The sequence below is a fragment of the Heptranchias perlo genome, chromosome 27 (genome assembly GCF_035084215.1).
Source record: "Heptranchias perlo isolate sHepPer1 chromosome 27, sHepPer1.hap1, whole genome shotgun sequence".
NCBI classification, from domain to species: domain Eukaryota; kingdom Metazoa; phylum Chordata; class Chondrichthyes; order Hexanchiformes; family Hexanchidae; genus Heptranchias; species Heptranchias perlo.
In genome coordinates this window covers 10,741,343-10,768,037 of record NC_090351.1, presented here as the reverse complement: position 1 = coordinate 10,768,037, position 26,695 = coordinate 10,741,343, and positions in this window count along the sequence as shown.

Sequence of the window (26,695 nt, the reverse complement as noted above, 5' to 3'; positions counted from 1 at the left end):
GGCAGGTGGGACAGGGGCAGAGACAGACAGGGATGGGGCAGAGACAGGGAACAGAGAGGGAGAGGGATGGGGCAGGGGCAAAGGGCAAGAGCAGAGACAGGGCCAGAAGCAAAGGCAGGGTAAGGTGATGGGTTAGTTCAATTTAATAGCACAAAGTGTTATCTCATTCATAAAACTTTTCAGGGAATTCCTTGCCGGGATTTGTTTGTTTATCAGTACCAATTACTGGGAGCGGCTGTGCCACAAAGAGCCAACACAACAAATGGTCATTTGTTATCAAAAAAAGATGTTGAAATATATTTCTCTCTGTTTCGAGTGTTTGCGAGGGGACTAGGGTTGTTCTACAAAGAAAAAAAAAATTCCTTGGCATGGACTAGAAACACTGGAAATATTGCTTTAGCAAACAAAAAATATGTTCCACAGTAATCAAAACTTCTACTGTGAACCTCATGGCTATTCTTCATGCTAGAGCCTATAGAGTGAATATTGGCAGGCTTCTCAACCATGGAGGCATCACAGCCAGCCCAATCCTGATACAGGGACTTTCCAGCAGGAGTCACTGGATAACAGTCTGATGCGGGAACTCTGGCTGACCTCTGCTTTTCCTTCCGAGGTTAAAATGCCGAGATCAAACCTGGGTCGTCCCTGCCAGTGTATTTACCCACTGAACCATTCAGGGAGCTTGTGAAGATTTTTTTTAAGAATAAGATGAAAGGTGTGAATGTTTACAGTACCAATCCAAGGTGGTGTGATGGCACAGAAGCTCACCGTACTGACGCACTGTGGCACATGCTGGTAAGATGTGGGGTTCTGACTCCCATCTGGGGGAGGTACTGAGCACAGAAATCAGACTACAAGTTAGATAGTGTTTGAAAGGACAGAAACTGAAAGTTCTGGGAACATCCGAAAACGGTGACAGGTAAAGACCACATCGTCATGGTGCAAGTAAGCATCGTGACCCTCGCCCTCTAGATGCCACACAATCTCCTGGGAGAGGCAAAGAACCAGAGGGGGAATAAAATAATTTTCCTCGCTTGCTTCTCCTAAGCTGCGACTACACTATGCAATGCACTCCTCCTCCTTTCTGCATCCTCACTGTGTTGAATTTAAGACTCGTTGCACTTCCCCTCCTCTAACTCATTCTTGCCCAGGACCCCAAAAGTATTGAACTCCACACGTGCCTCTCTTATCCCTGCCTCCGACAATGTATAAGATTTTAATGCTTGGTGTTTCCTAAACAGTATTTGCTGGGTTTTTGTCTTCTTTCCCACCCTGGTGGTGTCCCACGTCCTTGAATAGACCAGGAACTGAATAAAATGTGTTTGCTTTATTCAGCGTTTGGAATTTCAAGATGCCTGTCAGACACCTGACACTGACCTTGAGCAATCAATCAGAAGTATTTGACCTGAGATATTGCAAGTAAGTACAGTAATACAGCATATTTCACACCCTCAGGACGTCCCAAAGCGCTTAAAAGCCAATGAAGTACTTTTGAAGTGTAGTCACTGTAGTAATATAGGAAATGTGGCAGCCAATTTGCGCACAGCAAGGTCCCACAAACTGCAATAGGATAATGATCTGATAATCTGTTTTAGTGATGTCCATTTAAGGATAAATGTTGCTCTTCTTCGAATAATGCCATGGGATCTCTTGTGTCCACCTGAGAGGGCAGACGGGGTTTGGTTTGATGGCTCACCTGAAAGACGGCACCTCCAACAGTGCAGCACTCCCTTAGTACTGCACTGGTGTGTTAGCCTAGATTATGTGCTCAGGTCCCTGGAGTGAGACTTGAACGCACAACCTTCTGACTCAGATATGAGAGTGCTATCACTGAGCCAAGGCTAACACCTGATGGGGAGGGGGTGCAGTAGAGGGGGAGGGAGAAATGAAGGGGGAGAGAGAGGAAGATGATGAGGAAAACAAAGACATGGAGAGATAGATGTCTTAAATTTAAAATGTTCATCCTTGTCGTCTTGCTCCTCCCTATCTCTGTAACCTTCAGTGCTACCCCCCAAACTCCTTCAGCGCTACCCCCCCAAACTCCTTCACGCTACCCCCCCAAACTCCTTCACGCTACCCCCCCCCCCCAAACTCCTTCACGCTACCCCCCAAACTCCTTCACGCTACCCCCCAAACTCCTTCAGCGCTACCCCCCCCAAACTCCTTCAGCGCTACCCCCCCCAAACTCCTTCAGCACGACCCCCCAAACTCCTTCACGCTACCCCCCCCAAACTCCTTCAGCGCTACCCCCCCAAACTCCTTCAGCACGACCCCCCAAACTCCTTCAGCGCTACCCCCCCCCAAACTCCTTCAGCGCTACCCCCCAAACTCCTTCAGCGCTACCCCCCAAACTCCTTCAGCGCTACCCCCCAAACTCCTTCAGCGCTACCCCCCAAACTCCTTCAGCGCTACCCCCCCAAACTCCTTCAGCGCTACCCCCCAAACTCCTTCAGTGCTACCCCCCCAAACTCCTTCAGCGCTACCCCCCAAACTCCTTCAGCGCCTCCCCCCAAACTCCTTCAGCGCTACCCCCCAAACTCCTTCAGTGCTACCCCCCAAACTCCTTCAGCGCTACCCCCCAAACTCCTTCAGCGCCTCCCCCCAAACTCCTTCAGCGCTACCCCCCAAACTCCTTCAGCGCTACCCCCCCAAACTCCTTCAGTGCTACCCCCCAAACTCCTTCAGCGCTACCCCCCCAAACTCCTTCAGTGCTACCCCCCAAACTCCTTCAGCGCTACCCCCCAAACTCCTTCAGCGCTACCCCCCAAACTCCTTCAGCGCCTCCCCCCAAACTCCTTCAGCGCTACCCCCCAAACTCCTTCAGCGCTACCCCCCCAAACTCCTTCACGCTACCCCCCAAACTCCTTCAGTGCTACCCCCCAAACTCCTTCACGCTACCCCCCAAACTCCTTCACGCTACCCCCCCCCAAACTCCTTCAGCGCTACCCCCCCAAACTCCTTCAGCGCTACCCCCCCCCCAAACTCCTTCACGCTACCCCCCAAACTCCTTCAGCGCTACCCCCCCCCAAACTCCTTCACGCTACCCCCCCCAAACTCCTTCACGCTACCCCCCAAACTCCTTCACGCTACCCCCCCCCCAAACTCCTTCACGCTACCCCCCCCCCAAACTCCTTCAGCGCTACCCCCCCCCAAACTCCTTCACGCTACCCCCCCCCAAACTCCTTCACGCTACCCCCCCAAACTCCTTCAGCGCTACCCCCCCCCAAACTCCTTCACGCTACCCCCCCCCAAACTCCTTCAGCGCTACCCCCCCCCAAACTCCTTCACGCTACCCCCCCCCAAACTCCTTCAGCGCTACCCCCCCCCAAACTCCTTCACGCTACCCCCCCCCAAACTCCTTCACGCTACCCCCCCCCAAACTCCTTCACGCTACCCCCCCAAACTCCTTCAGTGCTACCCCCCCCAAACTCCTTCAGCGCTACCCCCCCCCCAAACTCCTTCAGTGCTACCCCCCCCCAAACTCCTTCAGCGCTACCCCCCCCCAAACTCTTTCACGCTACCCCCCAAACTCCTTCAGCGCTACCCCCCCCCAAACTCCTTCACGCTACCCCCCCCCAAACTCCTTCAGCGCTACCCCCCCCCAAACTCCTTCACGCTACCCCCCCAAACTCCTTCAGTGCTACCCCCCCCCAAACTCCTTCAGCGCTACCCCCCCCCCAAACTCCTTCAGTGCTACCCCCCCCCCAAACTCCTTCAGCGCTACCCCCCCCCAAACTCTTTCACGCTACCCCCCAAACTCCTTCAGCGCTACCCCCCCCCAAACTCCTTCACGCTACCCCCCCCCAAACTCCTTCACGCTACCCCCCCCCAAACTCCTTCACGCTACCCCCCCCCAAACTCCTTCAGCGCTACCCCCCAAACTCCTTCAGCGCTACCCCCCCCCAAACTCCTTCAGCGCTACCCCCCCCCAAACTCCTTCAGCGCTACCCCCCCCCAAACTCCTTCAGCGCTACCCCCCAAACTCCTTCAGCGCTACCCCCCCCCAAACTCCTTCAGCGCTACCCCCCCCCAAACTCCTTCAGCGCTACCCCCCAAACTCCTTCAGCGCTACCCCCCCCCAAACTCCTTCAGCGCTACCCCCCAAACTCCTTCAGCGCTACCCCCCCCCAAACTCCTTCAGCGCTACCCCCCAAACTCCTTCAGCACGACCCCCCCCCCAAACTCCTTCACGCTACCCCCCCCCAAACTCCTTCAGCGCTACCCCCCAAACTCCTTCAGCGCTACCCCCCCCCAAACTCCTTCAGCGCTACCCCCCCCCAAACTCCTTCAGCGCTACCCCCCCAAACTCCTTCAGCGCTACCCCCCCAAACTCCTTCAGCACGACCCCCCCAAACTCCTTCAGCGCTACCCCCCCAAACTCCTTCAGCGCTACCCCCCAAACTCCTTCAGCACGACCCCCCCCCCAAACTCCTTCAGCGCTACCCCCCAAACTCCTTCAGCGCTACCCCCCAAACTCCTTCAGCGCTACCCCCCAAACTCCTTCAGCGCTACCCCCCAAACTCCTTCAGCGCTACCCCCCCCCCCAAACTCCTTCAGCGCTACCCCCCAAACTCCTTCAGCGCTACCCCCCCAAACTCCTTCAGCGCTACCCCCCAAACTCCTTCAGCGCTACCCCCCAAACTCCTTCAGCGCTACCCCCCAAACTCCTTCAGCGCTACCCCCCAAACTCCTTCAGCGCTACCCCCCAAACTCCTTCAGCGCTACCCCCCAAACTCCTTCAGCGCTACCCCCCCCCCAAACTCCTTCAGCGCTACCCCCCCCCCAAACTCCTTCAGCGCTACCCCCCAAACTCCTTCAGCGCTACCCCCCAAACTCCTTCAGCGCTACCCCCCAAACTCCTTCACGCTACCCCCCAAACTCCTTCAGCGCTACCCCCCAAACTCCTTCAGCGCTACCCCCCCCCCAAACTCCTTCAGCGCTACCCCCCAAACTCCTTCACGCTACCCCCCAAACTCCTTCAGCGCTACCCCCCAAACTCCTTCAGCGCTACCCCCCCAAACTCCTTCAGCGCTACCCCCCCCAAACTCCTTCAGCGCTACCCCCCCAAACTCCTTCAGCGCTACCCCCCAAACTCCCTTCAGCGCTACCCCCCCCCAAACTCCTTCAGCGCTACCCCCCCCCAAACTCCTTCAGCGCTACCCCCCCCCAAACTCCTTCAGCGCTACCCCCCCCCAAACTCCTTCAGCGCTACCCCCCCCCCCAAACTCCTTCAGCGCTACCCCCCCAAACTCCTTCACGCTACCCCCCCCCAAACTCCTTCAGCGCTACCCCCCCCCCAAACTCCTTCAGCGCTACCCCCCCCCCAAACTCCTTCAGCGCTACCCCCCCCCAAACTCCTTCACGCTACCCCACAAACTCCTTCAGTGCTACCCCCCAGTTGCTCTGACTCCAGCCTCTTGTGTATCCCCCTTTTGCCAGATCATTGGTGGCTGTGCCTTCAGTTACCATGCTACATGCTCAGAAATTGCCTCCCTACAACATTCAAAATCCCTCTCCTCCTTTGACCCTGGTCCATTGCCTGAGTTGCCTGACCTTTAGTTCCACGAGTGCCAGTTGTTTGATGTATGGTTCCACGAGTGCCAGTTGTTTGATGTATGGTTCCACGAGTGCCAGTTGTTTGGTTTCCTCATTCAAGTGGAATCCTTCTCTGTGGATAGTCACTGGTGGGATACTCGACTGTGGAAGGCATCTCACCCATGCCTGATCCTAATCCTGCCTTTACCCAACATCCACTGGATAGCTGATTTCCCCCCATCACCATCCCAAGCGTAGAGGCCAATTGTCACATCTCAATTGCTGACAACTAAGATCAGATAACTGAGCTTAGACCAGGGATTGAGCCTGGTACCTTCGTGGTTCGATGGCTCAGTAACACACGGGGTGGTGTATTTATCCCCTGAGCCATGGGATGGGGTGGGTGACCTGACGACTTTTATTGAACTATTTTAGGATCAGAAACGATGTACCAATTCTTGCTGAGTATTTTTTTCTTTCCAGTTTATATATGAAGGAGGGCGCACCCGAAAATCCATTAATAAAACCACAGGATTTACCTCATGGAAAAGATGCAACGCTGGAGTTCTCCAATTCCCCAAACCCCAACCTCGGCATCACCGGGATCTTGACTTACCGCTACGGGGAAACGGACAGTGGCTTTGCCGTTTCCTTCCTAGTTCCCGTCTATCATCAGGACATTCCTGAAAGCTCCGTCTTCTGTTTGCGGTTCATGTCCACCCTCCAGAAGCCAGATTTTAATCCGGATTCTTTCAAGCATCCGGATGCTGACCTTTACTCGGATATGATCAGGCATCCGACCCATTCTACCGGTGGCAATGGTCTCCGTGTTACCGGCGGTTCTATCACACCCATTCCCAATAGCAGACTGACAGTAACCATCACCGATGCCTAATCGCTAGACCCCCATAAAGTTCCACTGCCCAGTGGTCCAGTGTCGAACAGTTAGACCTTTTAAGTTTCCATGCTTTAGTTTTCGTGGATAGAGCCTCTACCTGTTGCCAAGTCCGACACCAGGTAGGACAGAGTGAGGGAGTGGGGGGAAGCAAGGCTTAAGTTTGATGTTTGTTTTGCTGCTGATGAGATTAATTTAAAACATTAACAATTAACAACCTCAAGTTATAAAACACAGATTAAGTGGATGAAAGTGGATTTCCATTTTTTTTAAACAGACTTTTGGTGTCGTGTTTACATTTGAACAATGGGACCCTCAAACAAACAAACAGACTGTTCGGGACAGGCTGCCGATTCGGGGAGGAACTATAAACACTACTTGTGTCTTCCTTACAGTGTATTTTTAATTGCCTTCTGTTTAGTGTGAGATTTCACTACAGGCGTCAACTTCAGGTACATGTGGTTTATGCACTTTCACCCCTAACCCCTGGGTCATTTACCCTCCCAACCCAGCTCCAAATTCCTGTCAATCATGGATTGGTAATCCCTGAGTCAAGAGTCAGCAGTATAAGCAGATCTGGAGCAAAATGCTGAAATGGTCCTCTGCTACGATGGGATTGGGAAATATAACTTTAATATATTGAAAAATGGTATTGGAATTTTTTTTATATGTTGAAGGCTTGCTTTACCCGCTGTCTTTTGGGGGAGTGGGGTGGGGATTGACTGTTCAAGTTACAGAGTTGACAATAACGTTCACCAAAGCTAGTAAATGTTTTTTCTCAGTTTACAATGGTTAATTTTTTCCTTTCAGAAGAAGAGTTAGCAAACAGTAATGTTCTTTAATAGACTTAAATCACGTGGGTACAGGTTTATGTTGAGGGAAGATGTGACCTTTGGCCTGTGGAAAATGGTCGTCTTCCATTACCTCCTTCCTCGGCAGGAGAGGATAGCCTGTGGACTTCACAACACAAGGAGTCCATTGGTTGAAGTTAATTAGTTAGTGGCCTGATTTCCCCCTCTGTGGGGGCAATCTGAAACATCTGAACCCTTTAGAGACGTGGCTGCATCTGAAACTAAAACCCAGGAACAAAGCGGGGCCTACCAGAGTGGTCAGGACTTGGTGCAATCAGCTGAATCGGGAACTCTGAGAATTCTGCGCAATGTAATCTTCATATAAAATATGGCGATGATACAACAAGGAATTGTAACCTAAGTCTTCGGTGAGCTGTTGAAAATCTTGGGCCAGAAATTGCTCCCTGAATAACGGAGGACTCAACAGCGCTCTCCGTTTTTAGTTGTGAATCGAAGGAGCAAGTTCCCACGTTTGTACATGGACACTAAAACGTGGAAATCGTGAACTTGTTCCTATTGGTTCGCCAGCGATTTGACATCTTTGAATTAAAGGGACATCTCACGCTGCAATCATCGAAATCACTGAAAAATCGCAAACTTGCTCATCTGCCCAGCTGGAAAGTAATAATTACACCACCAAACAGTTACACCTAAAAATACCAGGTCTAAACTAAGTTTTCAAAGCACGGTTAGTCTTAATGATTGCCAAACAACTAAAAAATTAACTTTTAAAGATGTGGAGTCTCATATTACTCTTTATTTTAATAGGTTTTTTTGGTCATTTAAAAAAATATTTAAAAGTTAAATTTCTTTTTAACTTTTCCCTTCTGTCTATTTAATTTAATTCAATTATTTCTTTGGCTTTTTATTTAAATATTTCACATTTTTATTTACCATGAGATACAGAATACTAACTTTAAATGAATGAATTCTGCTTGTGGGCGTGACTTCTCTTCCTGACAGATTTTGTGAGCGTGTCTTCTATTCTAACAGACTGTTCCATGTGCGTCAACTCACGCTGCTCAGAGGCTGGGTTGATAGCGCACAATTTTTTAAAAGTTCAAAATCACGCAATTTGACGCCACAGGGCCCGCAGTAAGTATATTCGTTAATTTAATTCGCAGGAGCTGCAGTGAGCGTTGTATTGCTGCTCTGTGCAATTTCTGGCCAGTTATATTGTACAAGATAGAATTTGAATAAACATTCCAGTGTGGAGATGTGTGGACTGGGATTGCCAAGTCCAAAACTGGACAAGACCACAGGTGAGGAGGTGGTGTGATGGGTTGAGTTCTGAGGTTTGGTTTGCTGTTGATGAAAATTAATTACACACTTTTAATAACCTCCATAATTAATACCACTGTAGCATGAGATATATTTGAGGGAAAATGATTTTTTATTATTAAAAAAATCAATTTTTTGTGTCTGGTTCACCTCAGAGAAATTTCTGGACGACCTGCTCCAAAACTGGACTCCCTCGGAGATGGTCATCCTGGTGGGGACTGTGATTTCTTTTTCTAATTGAGAAAATGGATTCTATTGAACGGAGGAAATTTGTTGTGATTGGCCTTGGCGCCTTTGCACTAAATTATTTAAAATTCTATAATCCTTCTGCTGTGCTGCTTTTTATATCTCTAATTGAATTAATATGGAATGTGCCTGAAATTGCACCTGCTTGGGAGTGAGTCATAAACTGTTGTTTATTCCCGGGATACATGCGTCATAAGTGAACCCTGAATGGTTTATGAATATCATCTCAGCACTGACGGTGTTAGTGCAATAGCGGCATGTGAAATCTTCATGGTCGAATTGGCTTGAATTGTGAAAAATGCCCAACAGCACATTTGGAGGTTTTGTCCTTCCAATCTTGGGCTGTGTCTGGAGAGAGCATTTTGAGCTGTACAACACTCGGGTGAAGTGCTGATGGGTACAGATCTGTTGTGGGAGTAATTTAAGGTGAAGTGGATGGTACAGGGTTAAAGAGTTGGTTTCAGTGTGATGTTTTGTTTCCCTATTGTGTGTTGGTACCCATACACTAAACAGGCTGCCTGACAACACTGCCTGACTTTAAGTGGCAGTCTTACACTGCAGTCTCGTGAGCTGTAGGAGGGCTACCAGCACCTGCAAAGTCAGATCCCAGCAAGACCCAGCGCCTTCAGGAGAGGAGAGATGGGGATAATGGGTTTGAATTCTGTGCTTGGATCCAGTGTGTGCTTATGTAGATTTCACTTTGTGAAACATTCACTTTAATTTTGATTCTGGACTTAAAGTGGAAATGGACTCAAGATCAGATGTTGAGAAATACAAGACCCAAGTTTTTTGATGTGATTGTAAACTGATTTGTAACAAAGGACTGGACGCATTCATTGAATAAAGAAAAGCTTTACTATTTCCTTCTTTCCCTGCCTAATATACATGGAAACAATGAGAATGATGTCTTGGAACAACCAGTGCAACCTTAAAACCAATCTCAAATTCTAAAGCAATACATTGTTTGCTTTGGGCCTCACTCCCACATTCAACCAACTTGCATGCAGAGGAACTGGGTCATGCTTTTTTCCTCAGCGTTCGATGTCTGTCTCCCTGAGCAAGACAGTTTGTAAGGTCTCAGTTCCTACACTGGGCTCGATTTTAGCACCCGCAATCGGGTGCGTTGGTGGCGGGCGGGGGGGGGGGCTACGAAAATCGGGGATTCCCGGGGCGGGTCGGGAGCCCGGCTCCAACCCGCCCCATTTCCGGGTTCCCCACTGACGCGCTGACATGCGCGCGCGCAGCCCCCGCCTTTGGGACTCCCGCCGACAATTAAAGCCGGCTGGGTGCCACTTAAGGTATTTATTTAGGTATTTCAGGTCGTTTACAGACCTGATTAACTTGATATTTTAGGAGGGATGGGATTTTGCAAATAACTGGGACTGTTTCCCGTACTGGGGGAAACACTCCCAGTTCAAATGGACGTGTTGCAGCCATCAGCCTGTGGCAGCTGCAAAGGTCCATTTGACGGGGGCGGGGGGAGGGGGGAGACCCTCACTCATTGCAGGAGGTCACTCTGTCACCTTGGACAAAGTTTGGCCTCCACCACCCTTCTCCTAACAATAAAATTCACCAACTTGCACACTTACCCCGGGGTCCAGAGACATGTACCTACCTTGCGGACCCCCTCAGATGTACATCTTCCGGATGGGGGCTGCCGTAGCTGCAGTCATGACCTCCTCAGAGGGTGAACAGCATCACCAGCCTCGCCGGCCACGCCGTCCACCTCTGACACGTGGAGCTCCACAACACAGTGCTGTGACACAACCACCTGCACAGCAGGAGGGAGGGCAACCACAGAGAGAGATGCGTCGCAGAGGGCATTACCCTCACCACAGGGTCCATAGACCGAGGCTCAGCTTCCTGGACCTCTCTGAGCAGCAGTGCACACGCAGGCTCAGAGTCACTCGACATGTAGTCGTGGACATCTGCAGCCTCCTTCATGCCAAGCTGCTCCCGGTTGGCCCAAGCACCATCTTGTTACCTGTCGCTGTCAAAGTCACCACTGCCCTCAACAACTTCTCCTCCGCATCCTTCCAGGGTGCCACCGGGGACATCGCCGACATCTCTCAGTCGTCTGCACAAAAGAGCCCTCCAAATACACCTACACCCACTCTGCAGTGACACAATGGGTGGCATCAGGTGTGGGTCTTCATTGTGATCCTCAGGAAAGGGCATTATTGCACAAACCAGACAAGATTCACAAAGATGTGGCAGTAGTGGTGACAATAAAATATGTAATGTGAGTTGGTCAGAAATTAAATATAAGTAAAAACCATGACAAACCCTCAAACACCCTTGTGCAGCCCTTTCATGCTCACAACATGTTTGCCTTACGCTGCCTACTGCACATATGTGATGCATGCCCTGTGGCTGCAGCACAGGTAGTGGCAGGTTGAGTGAGGCTGACCGTGAAAGAGATGCATGAGAGGGTGAGTATGAGATAGAGCCATGAGATTGTATGAGGACTGGGTTGAGTGGTAGTGGCGGGATGAGTAGTGGCGAGGTGAGTCAGTGCAGGTAAGATGAGGATGAGCTTTGAGTGGGTGTGAGGGGTGATGTGACAGAGTAGTGTTGGCAGTGCAGAAGGAGGTGTGGGGTGGGGGCGGTGATGTGGCAGATGGAGTGTAGGGGAATGAGTAAGTGTACTCACTTTGGCTGACCTACTTAGGTCATTGCAGTGCCTCCTGCACTGTATGCAGGTGGGCGATATGTTGGTGGTGCAGGTGACCTCCTCTGCCACCTCGAGCCAGGCCTTCTTGGTGGGCAGGCTGCTCCCTCCCGCCCGCCGGGGGGATGATCTCTGTCCTCCCCCTCCTCCTCACCCCATCCAATGATACCTGGAGTGAGGCATCATTAAAGCTGGGAGCAGCCTTCCTCCTGGGCTGCTCCATGCTGTAATTTTTCCTATTTCTTGCAGCATCAATCAGTGGAGGACTGCCCCTTTAAATAGAGCTCCTCCAGCTGACAGACCTTACTGCGCATGCGCAGTCTGCCCAATGCGCAGCTTAGCAGCGGGGAACCTGGAAGACCAGGTAAGTGGATCCAATTAGGCTGCGATTGCACGGGGGGCAGACTGATTTCACCGGGCACGTTACCCACGCGCCCAATCACCCTCCTAATATCGAGCCTATAGTCACAGCAGTGTAGAAAAGATAGACTGAAGTGCATGCCTTTACTGGATGCATTGTTGAGTACATGATTGGTTTGTTGAAGCAACAGTTCCAATACTTCGATAGGTCAGCAGGCTTCTGCACAGCTCAGCAAACGTTTCAAAGATTATCATGGACTGCTCAATTTCCACAAACATGACCTCAAAGGAGGTATCCACATGGATCTCCCAGAGCAAGGGGGTCTGAAGAACAAGTGCAGTGTGTTGCTGTGGAGCCTGGAGGAGCTGAGGGTGCAGATGGGCAAGGACCTTCGCTACCTGCAAGAGCCACTCAGCAGACCTTGATAGAGATACCTTCTCCTCATTGTCCTCCTGGAAGCCTCTCATTTCAAGTCCTCCCCAGGTCTTTCCCATTGTCCTTCTGTAAATTCCCAACACTGCTCTGTCAAGAACGCGTTGTTCTCCAGCCATCACAAATCTAACTATATGGAAGGGCTACAAATGCGAGCTGAGCATCTTTCATTTCCCATCCATTGCGTTGTGTGTAATGTCACTCACTGCCTGCCACCACGGTCCTTACCCTCCTGGCAGTGTGTGACTCTCTGGAAGGACACCTCAGAAAGGATATATTGACCTGGGAGGGGGCCACCATTGGCAGCCATGCCTACAAATGCCTAAGCCCTAAGTTCTGGAATTCCCTCCCTAAACCTCTCCGTCTCTCTACTTCTCTCCGCTCCTTTAAAATGCTCTTTAAAACCTACCTCTTTGACCAAACTTTTGGTCACCTGTCCTAATATCTCTTTACATTTCTCGGTGTCAAATTTTGTTTGATAACACTCCTGTGAAGCACCTTGGGACGTTTTACTATGTTAAAGGTGCTATATAAATGCAAGTTGTTGTTGTTACCTGGATGCTGCAGGAGCCCTTCCAAGACTTCTCTGGTGAAACATATCCTCCTCACGCAGATCGCCTGACTCAGATCATGAAAGGAGTGTGGGATCTCTGCAGTCCTCTGGCTGCTGCAGTCTGTTCAAAATCAGGACAGTCTGTCCCAAAACCAGACAGTCTGTTCCAAAACCCGACAGTCTGTTCCAAATCAGGACAGTCTGTTCGAAAACCAGACGTTCTGTTCCAAATCAGGACAGTCTGTTCCAAAACCAGACATTCTGTTCCAAATCAGGACAGTCTGTTCCAAATCAGGACAGTCTGTTCCAAAACCAGACATTCTGTTCCAAATCAGGACAGTCTGTTCCAAATCAGGACAGTCTGTCCCAAAACTGGACAGTCTGTTCCAAAACCGGACAGACTGTTCCACATCCGGACAGTCTGTTCCAATACCAGACATTCTGTTCCAAAACCAGACATTCTGTTCCACATCAGGACAGTCTGTTCCAATACCAGATATTCTGTTCCAAAACCAGACATTCTGTTTCACATCAGGACAGTCTGTTCCAAAACCAGACAGTCTGTTCCAAAACCAGACATTCTGTTCCACATCAGGACAGTCTGTTCCAAAACCAGACAGTCTGTTCCAAATCAGGACAGTTTGTTCCAAAACCGGAAAGTCTGTTCCAAATCAGAACAGTCTGTTCCAAAACCGGACAGTTTGTTCCAAATCAGGACAGTCTGTTCCAAAACCAGACATTCTGTTCCAAATCAGGACAGTCTGTTCCAAAACCAGACATTCTGTTCCAAATCAGGAGAGTCTATTCCAAATCAGGACAGTCTGTTCCAAAACCAGACATTCTGTTCCAAATCAGGACAGTCTGTTCCAAAACCAAACATTCTGTTCCAAAACTGGACAGTCTGTTCCAAAACCGGACAGACTGTTCCACATCCGGACAGTCTGTTCCAATACCAGACATTCTGTTCCAAAACCAGACATTCTGTTCCACATCAGGACAGTCTGTTCCAATACCAGATATTCTGTTCCAAAACCAGACATTCTGTTTCACATCAGGACAGTCTGTTCCAAAACCAGACAGTCTGTTCCAAAACCAGACATTCTGTTCCACATCAGGACAGTCTGTTCCAAAACCAGACAGTCTGTTCCAAATCAGGACAGTCTGTTCCAAAACCGGACAGTCTGTTCCAAGTCAGGACAGTCTGTCCCAAAACCGGACAATCTGTTCCAAAACTGGACAGTCTGTTCCAAAACCGGACAGTCTGTTCCAAGTCAGGACAGTCTGTCCCAAAACCGGACAATCTGTTCCAAAACTGGACAGTCTGTTCCAAATCATGACAGTCTGTTCTAAAACCAGACATTCTGTTCCAAAACCGTACAGTCTGGTCCAAAACTGGACAAACATAGAATCGTAGAATCTTACAGCCAGAAGGAGGCCGTTTTCGAAAGACTGTCCTATTTAGTCCCACTGTCCAGCTTTTTCCTCATAACCCTGCAAGTTAGTCCTATTCAAGTACATGTCCAATTGCCTTTTCAAATTTCCTATGGAATCTTCTTCCACCACTCTTTCAGGTAGTGCATTCCATATTTTAACAACCCTCTGTGTGAATAAAATTCCCCACTAGTTCTTTTGCCAATTATTTTAAATCTATAACCTCTGGTTACTGACCCACCTGCCAGAGGAAATAGTTTCTCCCTACTTGTTCTATCAAAACCCCTCATAATTTTGAATACCTCTATTAGGTCTCCCCTTAACCTTCTATGCTCTGAGAACAATCCCAGCTTCTCCAATCTCTCCACATGTCTGAAGTCCCTCATCCCTGGTATCATCCTGGTTAATCTCCTCTGTATCCGCTCCATGGCGTTGACATCCTTCCTAAAGTGTGGTGCCCAGAATTGTAGACAATACTCCAGTTGAGGCCTAACCAGTGAATTGGAAAGGTTTAGCATGATTTCTTGTTTTTGTATTCAATGCCCCTATTTACAAAGCCAAGTATATCATACACTTTCTGAACCACCTTATCAACATGCCCTGCCACCTTCAAAGATTTGTGACTATGCACCCCCAGATCTCTCTGCTCTTGCACCCCCCTCAAAATAGTACCATTTAGATTATACTGCCTCTCCATGTTGTTCCTCCCAAAGTGCATCACTTCACACTTATCCGCATTAATTTGCATCTGCCATGTGTCTGCCCATTTCACCAGCCTGTCTGTGTCCTCCTGAAGTCTGTGACTATCCTCCTCACTATTTACTATGTTGCCAAGTTTTGTATCATCCTCAAACTTTGTCATTTATTTGCAACAAGAAAAGCAATGGTCCTAATACCGATCCCTGGGGGACCCCACTGGCTACTTCTCTCCAGTCAGAACAACAACAGATCACCACCACTCTCTGCCTCCTATCCCTTAGCCAATTACATACCCAAGTTACCACCATCCCTTTAACCCCATGTGCTTCTGTTTTCCGAATAAGCCTGTTATGTGGCACCTTATCAAATGCCTTTTGAAAGTCCATATTTAAATCTACTGCACTGCCTGCATCAACCCTCATCATGTTACTTCATCAAAGAACTCAATCCATTCCAAAACTGGAATATCTGTTCCAAAAACAGTCTGTTCCAAAAACAGTTTGTTCCAAAACAGAACAGTCTGTTCCAAACGGGGACAGTTTGTTCCAAATTAGGACAGTCTGTTCCAAAACCAGACAATTTGTTCCAAAACAGGTCAGTCTGTTCCAAAACGGGGACAGTCTGTTCCAAAACGGGAACAGTCTGTTCCAAAACGGGGACAGTCTGTTCCAAAACGGGGACAGTCTGTTCCAAAACGGGGACAGTCTGTTCCAAAACGGGGACAGTCTGTTCCAAAACGGGGACAGTCTGTTCCAAAACAGGACAGTCTGTTCCAAAACGGGGACAGTCTGTTTCAAAACGGGGACAGTTTGTTCCAAAACAGGACAGTCTGTTCCAAAACAGGACAGTCTGTTCCAAAACCAGATGAGTGGTGACCTTAAATTTATCTGAAATGCTCATCCCCTGGTTTGAATGACCTGACAAAACTGAGAGGCCCAGGAGGTGAAATGACACACTCAAAACACTTTGGGGTAGCTCTTGACTTTGTGCAATAGTGTAAGACGGGTCGGCAGCCCATTTTACATCTCTCCCCCTTTTTATTTTCATTGAAGTCAAAGAAATAACAATCAGAAGGGATGTAAAACAGGCCGCCGACTCGCTATCACTCGTTTTACACTGTCGCACAAAGTCAGAATCTACCCCTGTGGGGTTGAATTTTCCACTTTGTGATTTGTATTAGTATTAAATGTGCTGGCATGAAATTCATCTGTCCAATAATTTAAAGAAGATAAACAGGCCAAAGGCCTTGTTAAAACAGTAGGCAGGGCAACTTCATACAAATACGTTAACACGTTAATTACTGATATGGCACAGCACTAATTCAACCCCGTCGAGAGTTGCTGTGACTCTGCTTCAAACTCGGGGCAATTGTGAAATTGGAGCTGCTCAGAAAAAGCATCGGGCGCATAGAAAGCAGAAAGGGTTTGGGGTGAAATCTTATAACCCCCTGTTATTCAGTGACCATTATTTCCCAGAAAGCTGATAAGAAGCCGTCTACAAATCTACCTGCAAACTTGTGGTTTCTCAGGTTGATGAGAAGTTATTTTTAAAATTCCAGTGCCGGTCTTGTGTAATGGAATGTTCCCTTGTTTTGATTTTAATGGTACTTGGTATGCCAGATTATGAAAGACCTGTAATCAGCCTGTGGCACTACATCGCGTGCCAGGTATTTAATCATCATCAGCTTTTCAGTGTCTCTCCTGAAACAAATTCAATAAAAATTGCAGTGAAAAATATTATTAAGCAAAACTAGAGATTTCTATATAGCAGCATAAATCCCACGTGAAAGTGATCTACGAACAGTGATAGTAAAGAAAGAAAGACTTGCATTTATATAGCCCCTTTCACATCCTCAGGACATCCCAAAGCGCCTTACAGCCAGTGAAGTACTTTTGAAGTGTAGTTACCATTATAATGTAGAAAACACTGCAGCCAATTTGCGCACAGCAAGGTCCCACAAACAGCAATGTGCTAATGACCAGATGGCATGCATTAGTGATATTGGTGGAGGGATAAATATTGACCAGGACACAGGGAGAACTCCCCTGCTCTTCTTTGAATCGTGCCATGGGATCTTTTACATCCACCTGACAGGGTAGATGGGACCTCGATTTAACATCTCACCCAAAAGATGGCACCTCTGACAGGGCAGCACTCCGTCAGTACTGCACTGGAGTATCAGCCTAGATTATGTGCTCAGGTCTCTGGAATGGGTCTTGAACCCATGATCTTCTGACTCAGAGGTCTACCAACTGAACCAAGGCTGACACATAGTGACATAGCTGTAAACAAACAGTGCTCAGTCCGATTGAAGCTGACATTTTCTGCGTTGACATATGAGAGGCGGTTTACTGAATGTTACTGGTGAGGGAGCCCCGATCACTGCCCGCAATCATTAAAATCGATTTGGAAAATTGCCACAATGAGGAATGTCCAAGTGGGTGAGGTATTGGGGAGGAGCTAACAGCCGTACCTGAGCAAGAGCTGATGGCTTCAGGAGAGATAGGGAGAAAATGGTGCAGAAGAAAGATCATCGGAAATTAGCAGAAACCCACATTTGCAAGTTTTATACATTAACAAATGTGCACCTGTGTTGGAAGCTCCTGTTCGAAACCAGCAGTCGGAGCTCCAAGAGTTAAAATAGTCTTTGTGTCAACTGTATGAAATATGTGGTGTTGCCCAGATAAATGTTGTATTACAATACTCAACTAGCTGCTCAGGTGACAGTGGAACAAACATTCACTGTACCGAATAAATTCCCGCCATGTCCCACACTGGCTTTGACAGCATGCTTTCACAGCCAGTATCACACGCTATGGGAATCTAATCCACCTGCCTACCAGAGCTTATTTATTCTGGCAGGACAGTAGGAGCTATTGTAGTTTGACTGGAGTTATGTTACTGCAGACAAAACCCCTATCTCCTGGAAGTGAATTGAAGGGGGCCCTTCATAAACAAGACTCTGTCCAACATTGGTGTTAGATTATTGCAGAATGGACCACACCCAGCAGCACACAGTACAGAGGTAGTCTATTCCTAACACATCTTGGGTAACAGTTCTATAGCCTGACAAACCACATCCTAAAAAGACAATGGCCAGCTTCCTAGCTTTTATTTGGAGGCCACCAATATTTCCGGTGTTGGCTAGGGGCTGCAGTAACCTGAGACATCAGCTGCTGATACACACAGGCAGGAACGACTTTTGAACTCAAGTAACCTGAGTTCAGTTCTGGCCTCAGCTGGCTGGAACCGGTTTGAATTAACCAAATTTTGTGAAAGACAAAGGAAATGTGTTAAGACACAAGTCCTTATTTAGAAAAGGAGTAATGAGTTAATGCTACCTAAGTCCTTGGGTCAGAGCCAATGAGGAGAAGACTCAGTCAAAAGCGAGCAGGCCTAAACCAAAGGGAGAGAGACAGCACAGCTTGAAGAGATAAGATTCGGAATAAGAATGAAGGATCTGGGGTGTGGAGCCAGAGCGAAGACTCCGGAGACCAGCCATCGCGGAAGTGGGAGACCCTACGTCAGGGATGTAGAGACGACATTGAGAGAGAGAGAACGGAACGCCTGGCCAGCGTCAGCTCTCCTTTTCGGGTATTATCCTTTATATTCTGTGACCACTCAGGGAGTGTCAGAGAAACCTAGTGGGTGTGCGTTTAAATCTTAGTTTGGGTATAAGACTGTATAACCTGGTGTAAACTGCATGCCTGTATCTAACCAGACGTATAAGCGATATGTCTATGATCTAATGGCGTGAATAAAGTGAATTGAGAGTTAAGAGAGAATTGACTCTTCTCCTCTGTGTATTAAGCCAGTAACCGTAACAGGTGACCTCACACCGGCCTTCCCAAAACACTTCATTCTTTGCCCTCACTCAGAGGCCTTTATTTTGTTGTCAACGGCCAATCATTGCAGTAACGGTGGGTTTTCTCTTTCCATTTTACTTCTCTCCAGGAGGATAAAGATAAATGATCGATCTGGTACGTTTTCACAGATTTGTAACAGTGTGAGTTGCCTTTTTTTTTTCAATCCCTGTTGTGTTGATTAATAAATTCTTTTTCTAACCATCCATAATTTTACTGGGACGGGTTGAAATTCCAAACGTTCATGTTCAAGTATGGGTATCTCAAAATAAATTAGAGTTTTGGGAAGGGTTGAGGAGAGAGAGGCGAAATTGGTGCTCGACGGTCGGAACAATTGAATCTGGCAACTGAAGCCCTAAAAGATATGATAGAACGGGGTAAAGTTGGGGAAGATAAATAAAATAACAACAACTAAACAATACAGGGACGATTTTCCTCATCTGATGTTCCTCTTCTGGTGTAAGTCATGTCTAAGAACTTGGTTTGAATCCACCTGTTAAAGCACTCAGATTTTCTGGGTTAGCTGATCTGCATCAATAGTCACAGATCCAGATGAAGAGCAGGTCGGTGTGGATTTTCCCCCTGAGTGGACTTCGGCTGGACGCCCGGTACTTCCGGCGTTACGCCCGGTCCATTTTGAGAGGATGGGCCTCATTAGCATCAGGATGGTGGGCTGTGGCCGGAGATCGAATACCCCGGAGCAGCCCCCTCCCACCTCGGCTCCAGGCCACCGCGATATCGTGAGGTCCGGCTATCTTCTGGGTCAGAAGAAAGTAGATCAATGGGGAGGGGCTCCAGCCGCCCAACGGTAGGCCCGAATGAACATTGCCGCGACAACAAGGACGGTGGCAACGGAGTGGTAGACCATTGCCCAATATCTTTGTGGTGCTACCGCCCCATTTCCGCCAGGCGAGAGGCCTGACAATTCACCCTGTCAAGTTTAAGGAGGGCACTAGAGGTGGGAGAGGAAAATTGCGCACAAGTGAAATTTAAAGGGATGGGAACAATCAGTGTGTCATAATGGGAGGTTCAAAAAGGCACCTCAACCCATTAGCAACTTTTAATAAGACTGAAGGGGCAGGGGATTAAGAAATGATAGGCAAGGAAGCCCCATGTGTAGTCTGGAGGCTGCAGTAAACCAGTTCGGTCACAGTCTGCAGCAGCCTTATGGTGCATATAAGCAGCAAGTGTCACAGGAACATAGGAACAGGAGTAGGCCATTCGGTCCCTCGAGCCTGTTTTGCCATTCAGTTAGATCATGGCTGATCTGTACCTCAACTCCATTTTCGTGCCTTGGCTCGATATCCCTTGATACCCTTACCTAATAAAAATCGATCAATCTCAGTCTTGAAAGCCTCAATTGTCTCAGCATCCACAGCCATTTGGGGAGAGAGTTCCAGATTTCTACTACCCTTTGTGTGAAAAAGTGCTTCCTGATTTCCCTCCTAAACAGCCTAGCTCGAATTTTAAATTCCTTTCCCTTGTTCTTGATTCCCCCACCAGAGGAAACAGTTTCTCTGTATCGACCATATCGAATCCTTTTAACATTTCAAACACCTTGATCAAATCACCCCTCAATCTCCTATAATCAAGGGCTGAGGCAGGGGCAGAGACGGGCGATATTATGGAGACCTGCAATCGCCCTCCACCATCCGGCTTGTAATTACGGTCCCTGCGACAATAACCACTGCCCTCATTTTTTTTGTTGCCATGGGCTTTTTCAGGAGTCAAAAGGGGATTTGTCTAATATACAACAGATTGCTGTGTGCAGTTGTATTTCTCAGGTGGCTGATGCATCATTCTCCTCCCAACATTAGAGGGCAGTACATCTTTTGCCACAAGGCTGGGCACCATTTCGCTTTCGGTGGCAGAACAGGTCCACAGGAATTTCGGGGCCGATTTCAGCCGCAGGTCCCAGACAGTAGCTTTCATGATGGAAGGAAAATTGAACGTCGCTGTACAGAGATGTTTTTTGCCATTCGTTGCAGGCTCACTAGCATTGTCAATGAATGAGCTTCAGTTAAGCCACATTGAAAGTATGAAAAAGAAACAGTTAATGGTGTAAACAGAGGATGATAGGCAGCCCAACATCGCAGTCACAAAGTAGAGTACAAGTGTTCCAATACATCAGCTAGTCACCTGATCGGCTGGTCCCAGTGAGGAGTGGCATGCGCAAGGAGAGCTGGTGGGAAATTATAGGCTCGCAGCCCAGATTTTCCATCAGTTAATTTTAATGGACAGGGGCTGGGGCCTGTGACTCCCTCAATAATACTCCCTGTGAACAATACTTCTTATTCAGGAGCGCCTGATTGGTCAATCAGCCCTGTAATTCCAACTGCACTCTTGCATCTCTCCGTCCATGGAACCCAATAAATGGAAAAAAACAGAAAAGTTTTTCAATAAAAAGTGCTCTGCTTAGTGTCTGGATGGGCCCAGTACTCCCCCTCCCTCTAATAATAGCTCCTCAAAGTTCCCTTGGCATATCTCTAAGTCTGACCCAAAGTTCACAATCTTGAATTATTCAGAACCAGTTTTGGAGCCAGCTGCTCCTGTAATACTGTTGTGCACAAGTCCTCAGTAGTGTTGAACCCCAGACCACTTGGAACTGGATCATGTTGTGGGCTGTTGTCACCCAGGGAGCGTGACTTCCATTACTTGTTTGTTGTCTGGGGCACGTTCACCTTCCAGGGTTGAGATGCGAGCTGCCTTTTTGGTGGTTTCCTGGACACAATGGGGCATGAAACAATCATGACCTGAACTCAATCTGCTCTCTAGGGGTTTGAAAGTATAAGCAAGGCCTTAATGTAAGTGATTTGAAATTCTCTGTGGGATAAATGACACAGGACAGCAGAATGTGCTGTGACACTAGAACATTTTCCACCTCTTCCTGAAATCCAACACTGTTTACAAGTACTGTACACATTTTCTCCACATTATGTAACTCACTGTTTCAAAGGTATCATTTTCACTCAGTACACAATTACATAGGCTGCACCTGTTCACCTTCAATGAGCACACAGTATTAAAGAAACAAAGAACAGTGAGTGGTCACATTATACAGAACCGTGGGGGGGATTTTGACTTTGGCCGATAGTATCCATTTTACACATTTCTCCACTTTCCTATCTATTGACTTCAATGGAAATAAAAATGGGGAGAGGTGTATAACAGGCAGCTGATTCAATAGTGCCAAAGTCAAAATTACCCCCAGTGAGTGGTCACATTATACAGAACAGAGAGTGCTACTATGAGGAGTGTGTGAGATGTACACAGTTAGGGGTGTGTGAGACATACACAGTCAGGGGTGTGTGAGACATACACAGTCAGGGGTGTGTGAGATGTACGCAGTCAGGGGTGTGTGATGTACACAGTCAGGGGTGTGTGAGACGTACACAGTCAGGGGTGTGTGTGATGTACACCGTCAGGGATGGGTGTGATGTACACATTCAGGGGTGTGTGAGATGCACACAGCCGTGGTGTGTGAGTTGTACGCAGTTAAGAGTGTGTGAGATGTACACAGTCAGGGGTGTGTGAGGTGTACACCGTCAGGGATGGGTGTGATGTACACATTCAGGGGTGTGTGAGATGCACACAGTCGTGGTGTGTGAGTTGTACGCAGTTAAGAGTGTGTGAGATGTACACAGTCAGGAGTGGGTGTGATGTACACAGTCAGGGGTGTGTGAGACGTACACAGTCAGGTTTGTGTGAGACGTACACAGTCGGGGTGCGTGAGTTGTACGCAGTTAAGAGTGTGTGAGATGTACACAGTCAGGGTGACGATCCGGATTCTTTCCCCTCAGTCTGGTTCAGTAAAAACTGAAGTCGAATACATTTTAAAGTTCAACACAACTTTAATAGCAGGGTTCTTAGTCTGCAGCATTGATTTGGACTCCTGATAGAGTCCCTCTATGCTGGCTGAGCAAGAACAAAAACATACAGAAATCCACATGTTTTTATACAAATCAATAGGGTTGGAACATACTTAACGAGGGTCAACACCAATCATAAGCCGGGCATAGGTTGCCATGCGAGGTTACATTATTTCCGGCCAATCATAAATCGTCCATGTGCTGATCATGTTGCTGTTAGACATCAAAGGGGATACTTCCTCACCTTCCAACTTGGAATGTTCTTCCCTGTCCCTTCTCTTCCTTATCTCCCAACCTGGAATGTCTTTCAACTTTGGCTAAGCTCGTTACCTATATTGATCTGCCATAAACATGGAGACATTCAGACCAGTCCTTGAATCACATCAAAGACTCTACATTGATAAGACCATGCAAACCTGCTGACTACGCAAACATATGGCCCAGCAGGAGGGCCAGGCCATCTGTACCAATCTCAGTTACTAACTAATTAACCCTTTCTAACCATTTTGCATTCTGCTTCTTTGCCACGTAGGCATTTTAATATTTTACCGAAAACTGACCACGTAGGGATTCTCATTCCCCCCTTTTATCATTTCATGATAACCAATTATTACGGTGCTCACTGGTTCTGCAGGTTCTGCAGTGCAGCAACATTTAAGTAAGCAATAAACTATAAGAGTTATAACAATGAATATGACTAGCCCTTGAACTAGAGAAGTCCCAATAGAACACAGACATGTTTCATCAATACGCCTTTGTACTCTTATCTGTTCTCAGGAACAGACTCCTTCTAAACATCTCTCAAGTAAGCTGCGAATGTCCTTGGTCAGCTAAACCTATTCATGTTAATTTGAAAAGGCTAACATAGTCAAATATCCTATGGTGCTTTATATTTTGTTTCCAGCCTAACTAGACTGAATGGTACCTTTCAGACCATTTTACACCTGTGAATTGGTGCCCTCCCCATTATATCCCTTAATCCAAATTCTCCCTACAATATCCCGTTAGATGCTGTACCTCATCTTAACCAGGTTCCCTTCGTGTTGGCCACCAGTCCGGGTGGAAGAGAGGCAGAGCATCTGATAATCCTATCAAACTATAATTGTCTTCCCTTTTACATGCACCTTACCCCAGCGGGTGCTACTCCCGGTACCATTAAGATGTTTTCTTAGTTGAAACCACAGAGACAATGGAGACATTCTCACCCAGGCTTTGTTTTACTATCTTTGCCAAACCTTTCATCCTCTGCTTACATTTATTACATGCAATGAAAATCAAGAAGCACATTACAACAAACTGCACTACGACTAATACATATGAAATTAATCTAATCCAAGGATGGATCTGTATATTCAGTCCCAAATTCCAGAGGTCATTTCACCAGGTGGTGACTTTAATTTGGTCAATGTCATGCTTAATGTTGTTATTGTCCTGTTGTAGGTTATAATAAACCTTCTGGGAGAGGCGTATCTCCATTCGCAATGCTTCCAAGTATTTAGGCAACAGGGGTGTCAGATACCCAAATGTGTCCTGATATGCTTTTAAGTCCTTTCTGACATTCTCAGAAACTTGTAAGGTGGTGAGGTTATGCCGGTGTATCTCTACCAGTTCCTCGGGTCCAATCCGAACCAGGACTTCAGAAATGGAGTAGAATTCTGGACTTAAAATATCACAAGTTAGATTGGCATATTTAAACATTTTCAAATTAGTTGTAACACAATATTCGCCCTCTCCGGCATATACCACTTAAGTGGGTTTTAGATCCGCCTCTAGGGCCTCCATGGTACAGTTAATATCCCGATTGGTACCGGTATTATTAAACCCACACTGTGCTTCTAGGCTGTGTCCAACACTATGTGGACACACAGTGACAGCATGTCTAGTAACACATCCCTTTAATTTTGTTCCAGCCAATCAGCTTAAATCTACGTCCTCTAGTTCTTGAACCCTCTGCTAGGGGAAACAGGTACTTCCTGTCTACTCTATCTGGGCCCCTCATAATCTTGTAATTTTGTATCCATTGTGCGGATATCTTCTAAATATTGTTTCTCCCAATTTTATTGTTAACTGATGGGAACCTAACCCTGAATTTTGGAAATCCAAATTACTGTGTCCCTCTTCTTTAATTTCAGTCCTTTTGATTGATACCAGTGTTTCCTGACTGTTTCATTAATTAGTTGGTTTCTCTATGGACCATGTGTCAGTGCCTTGTTTAAAAGGATTTCTCACTCGCCTGGACCACATTAACCATTTTCCTGTTGTGCTGTTGTCAAGTAACTGAGCCTGTCTGAGACTCATTCTTCAATGTATCTTCTTCATGTATCTCCGCATACTAGCAGCATCTCATAGGAATGAGCTTAGTGTTCTTGGATATTAACTTTCTGCTGGCCAGTCTCTTCTTCCTCATGGTATTTCCGAACATTTTCCATGGCACACATCATATGTCCTGTAGGATTCAGTCCTGTAAAAACAACTGGTTTGTTTAAAGAGTGGTTGCAATAGCTCACCAGGCCATAGGCCTTTGTAATCATGTTCTTCATCCTGGTCTCCGTTTCAGATGATGGCAACATACATTTGTATCTTTTATGTCCACTGTAGCCACTCTTAGGTTTTCAGGTTATCTTATCAAAAAGATCAGGGGTGTCTCGAGTGCTTATCTCCCCCTGCATGGTCCCGATGTCAGGGTAGTGGCCAGGCTATTGAGTGTAGTTTTCTCATTATTCATTATAGGCAAGGACACAAATATCTCCACGAGAAAGCTATCAATTTACTATTCTCAACTACACTTTCCTGACTTCCACTAGATTGTATATTTATGCCAGATTGATTTTTTTATCATGCCCAATTCAATGACTTTAGAGAAATTCCCATATCTCCCCACCTCGAGCACTCTGTCTCAGAAGACAACAAATAGGTTAAAACAAAACAAATCAAAATGTTTTCAAAAGAAGAGAATCAGGTTGATATCACCACGCTGTGACATTTGGTATCTGCTGATGTCTGCAGCTAAAGTCTTAAATCTTTAACACCACTGGATCGTTTCCTGCACCAAATTTCTCCAGCAAAGGTTGCACCGTAACTTTGTAACTACTCTTGGTAATCCTGCACCATCAACACTCACGTGGTCCCAAAAAAAAACCAGGGTCACCTGTTTTAAAAGAAACACAGAAAATCCATTGCGGCTCTTCTTGAGAGCCCAAGTGATTAATTTGTCAAATCTTCATTTATTATTTATTTATCCAAAGGAATAATCCCTATACCCAAAACAAATTTAGAAAACAAAACAGGAGAGAGAAATTGCCTAGTCTCTCTCTCTCTGAAGCACGCAGCCTGTCGGAAATAAACACCGTCTCTCCCACATACAGATGTACGCAGGGCTGCAGACTGGAATTTCTAACTCCAAGTCCTGATCTCTGTGTTTTCAAGATGTAACCACATTAAGCAGATATCATTAGCAGCCGCCTGCTAAGATACGTTATATTCCTCTTTTATTAATTTATTAATGGTTTGGGCATGTGTTTCTAGCACTGTAGCTATCCTTTGCAAATATATGGTCAGCATTTGATCCTCAGACAATTCCTTATCTGTATTTTCATTTATCTTTTAATATATCTTTAATGTGAGACCCTAAATCTCTGACCTTTTGATCTAATGTTGTCAAATCAATGGTGTTAACAACTGAGGCAAAGGCAGTTGCTATATCACTTATCACGTCTCCATATTTGCCTATCTCTTTTTACGATGTCCACCTCCATTCCATGTTGCTCTTTGTTTTAACACTTGAGTTAGGAGGTGTTGATCTAATTTTTGAGTTTTCTTAGCATTCTCAATGCGAGTTATATAATTTGTCAGGGAAGGTCTCCCCTCTTTGGTCAGATCTTGTATTCTACTATTAATTTCAAATAAAATTGAATAGCCCCAGAACTTGTCAAAACTTCCTTATCATACTGTGGCAGGGTAAAACTGATAGGTGTTTAGTACCCTGTGTCAGTACATAGCTCAAGTAAT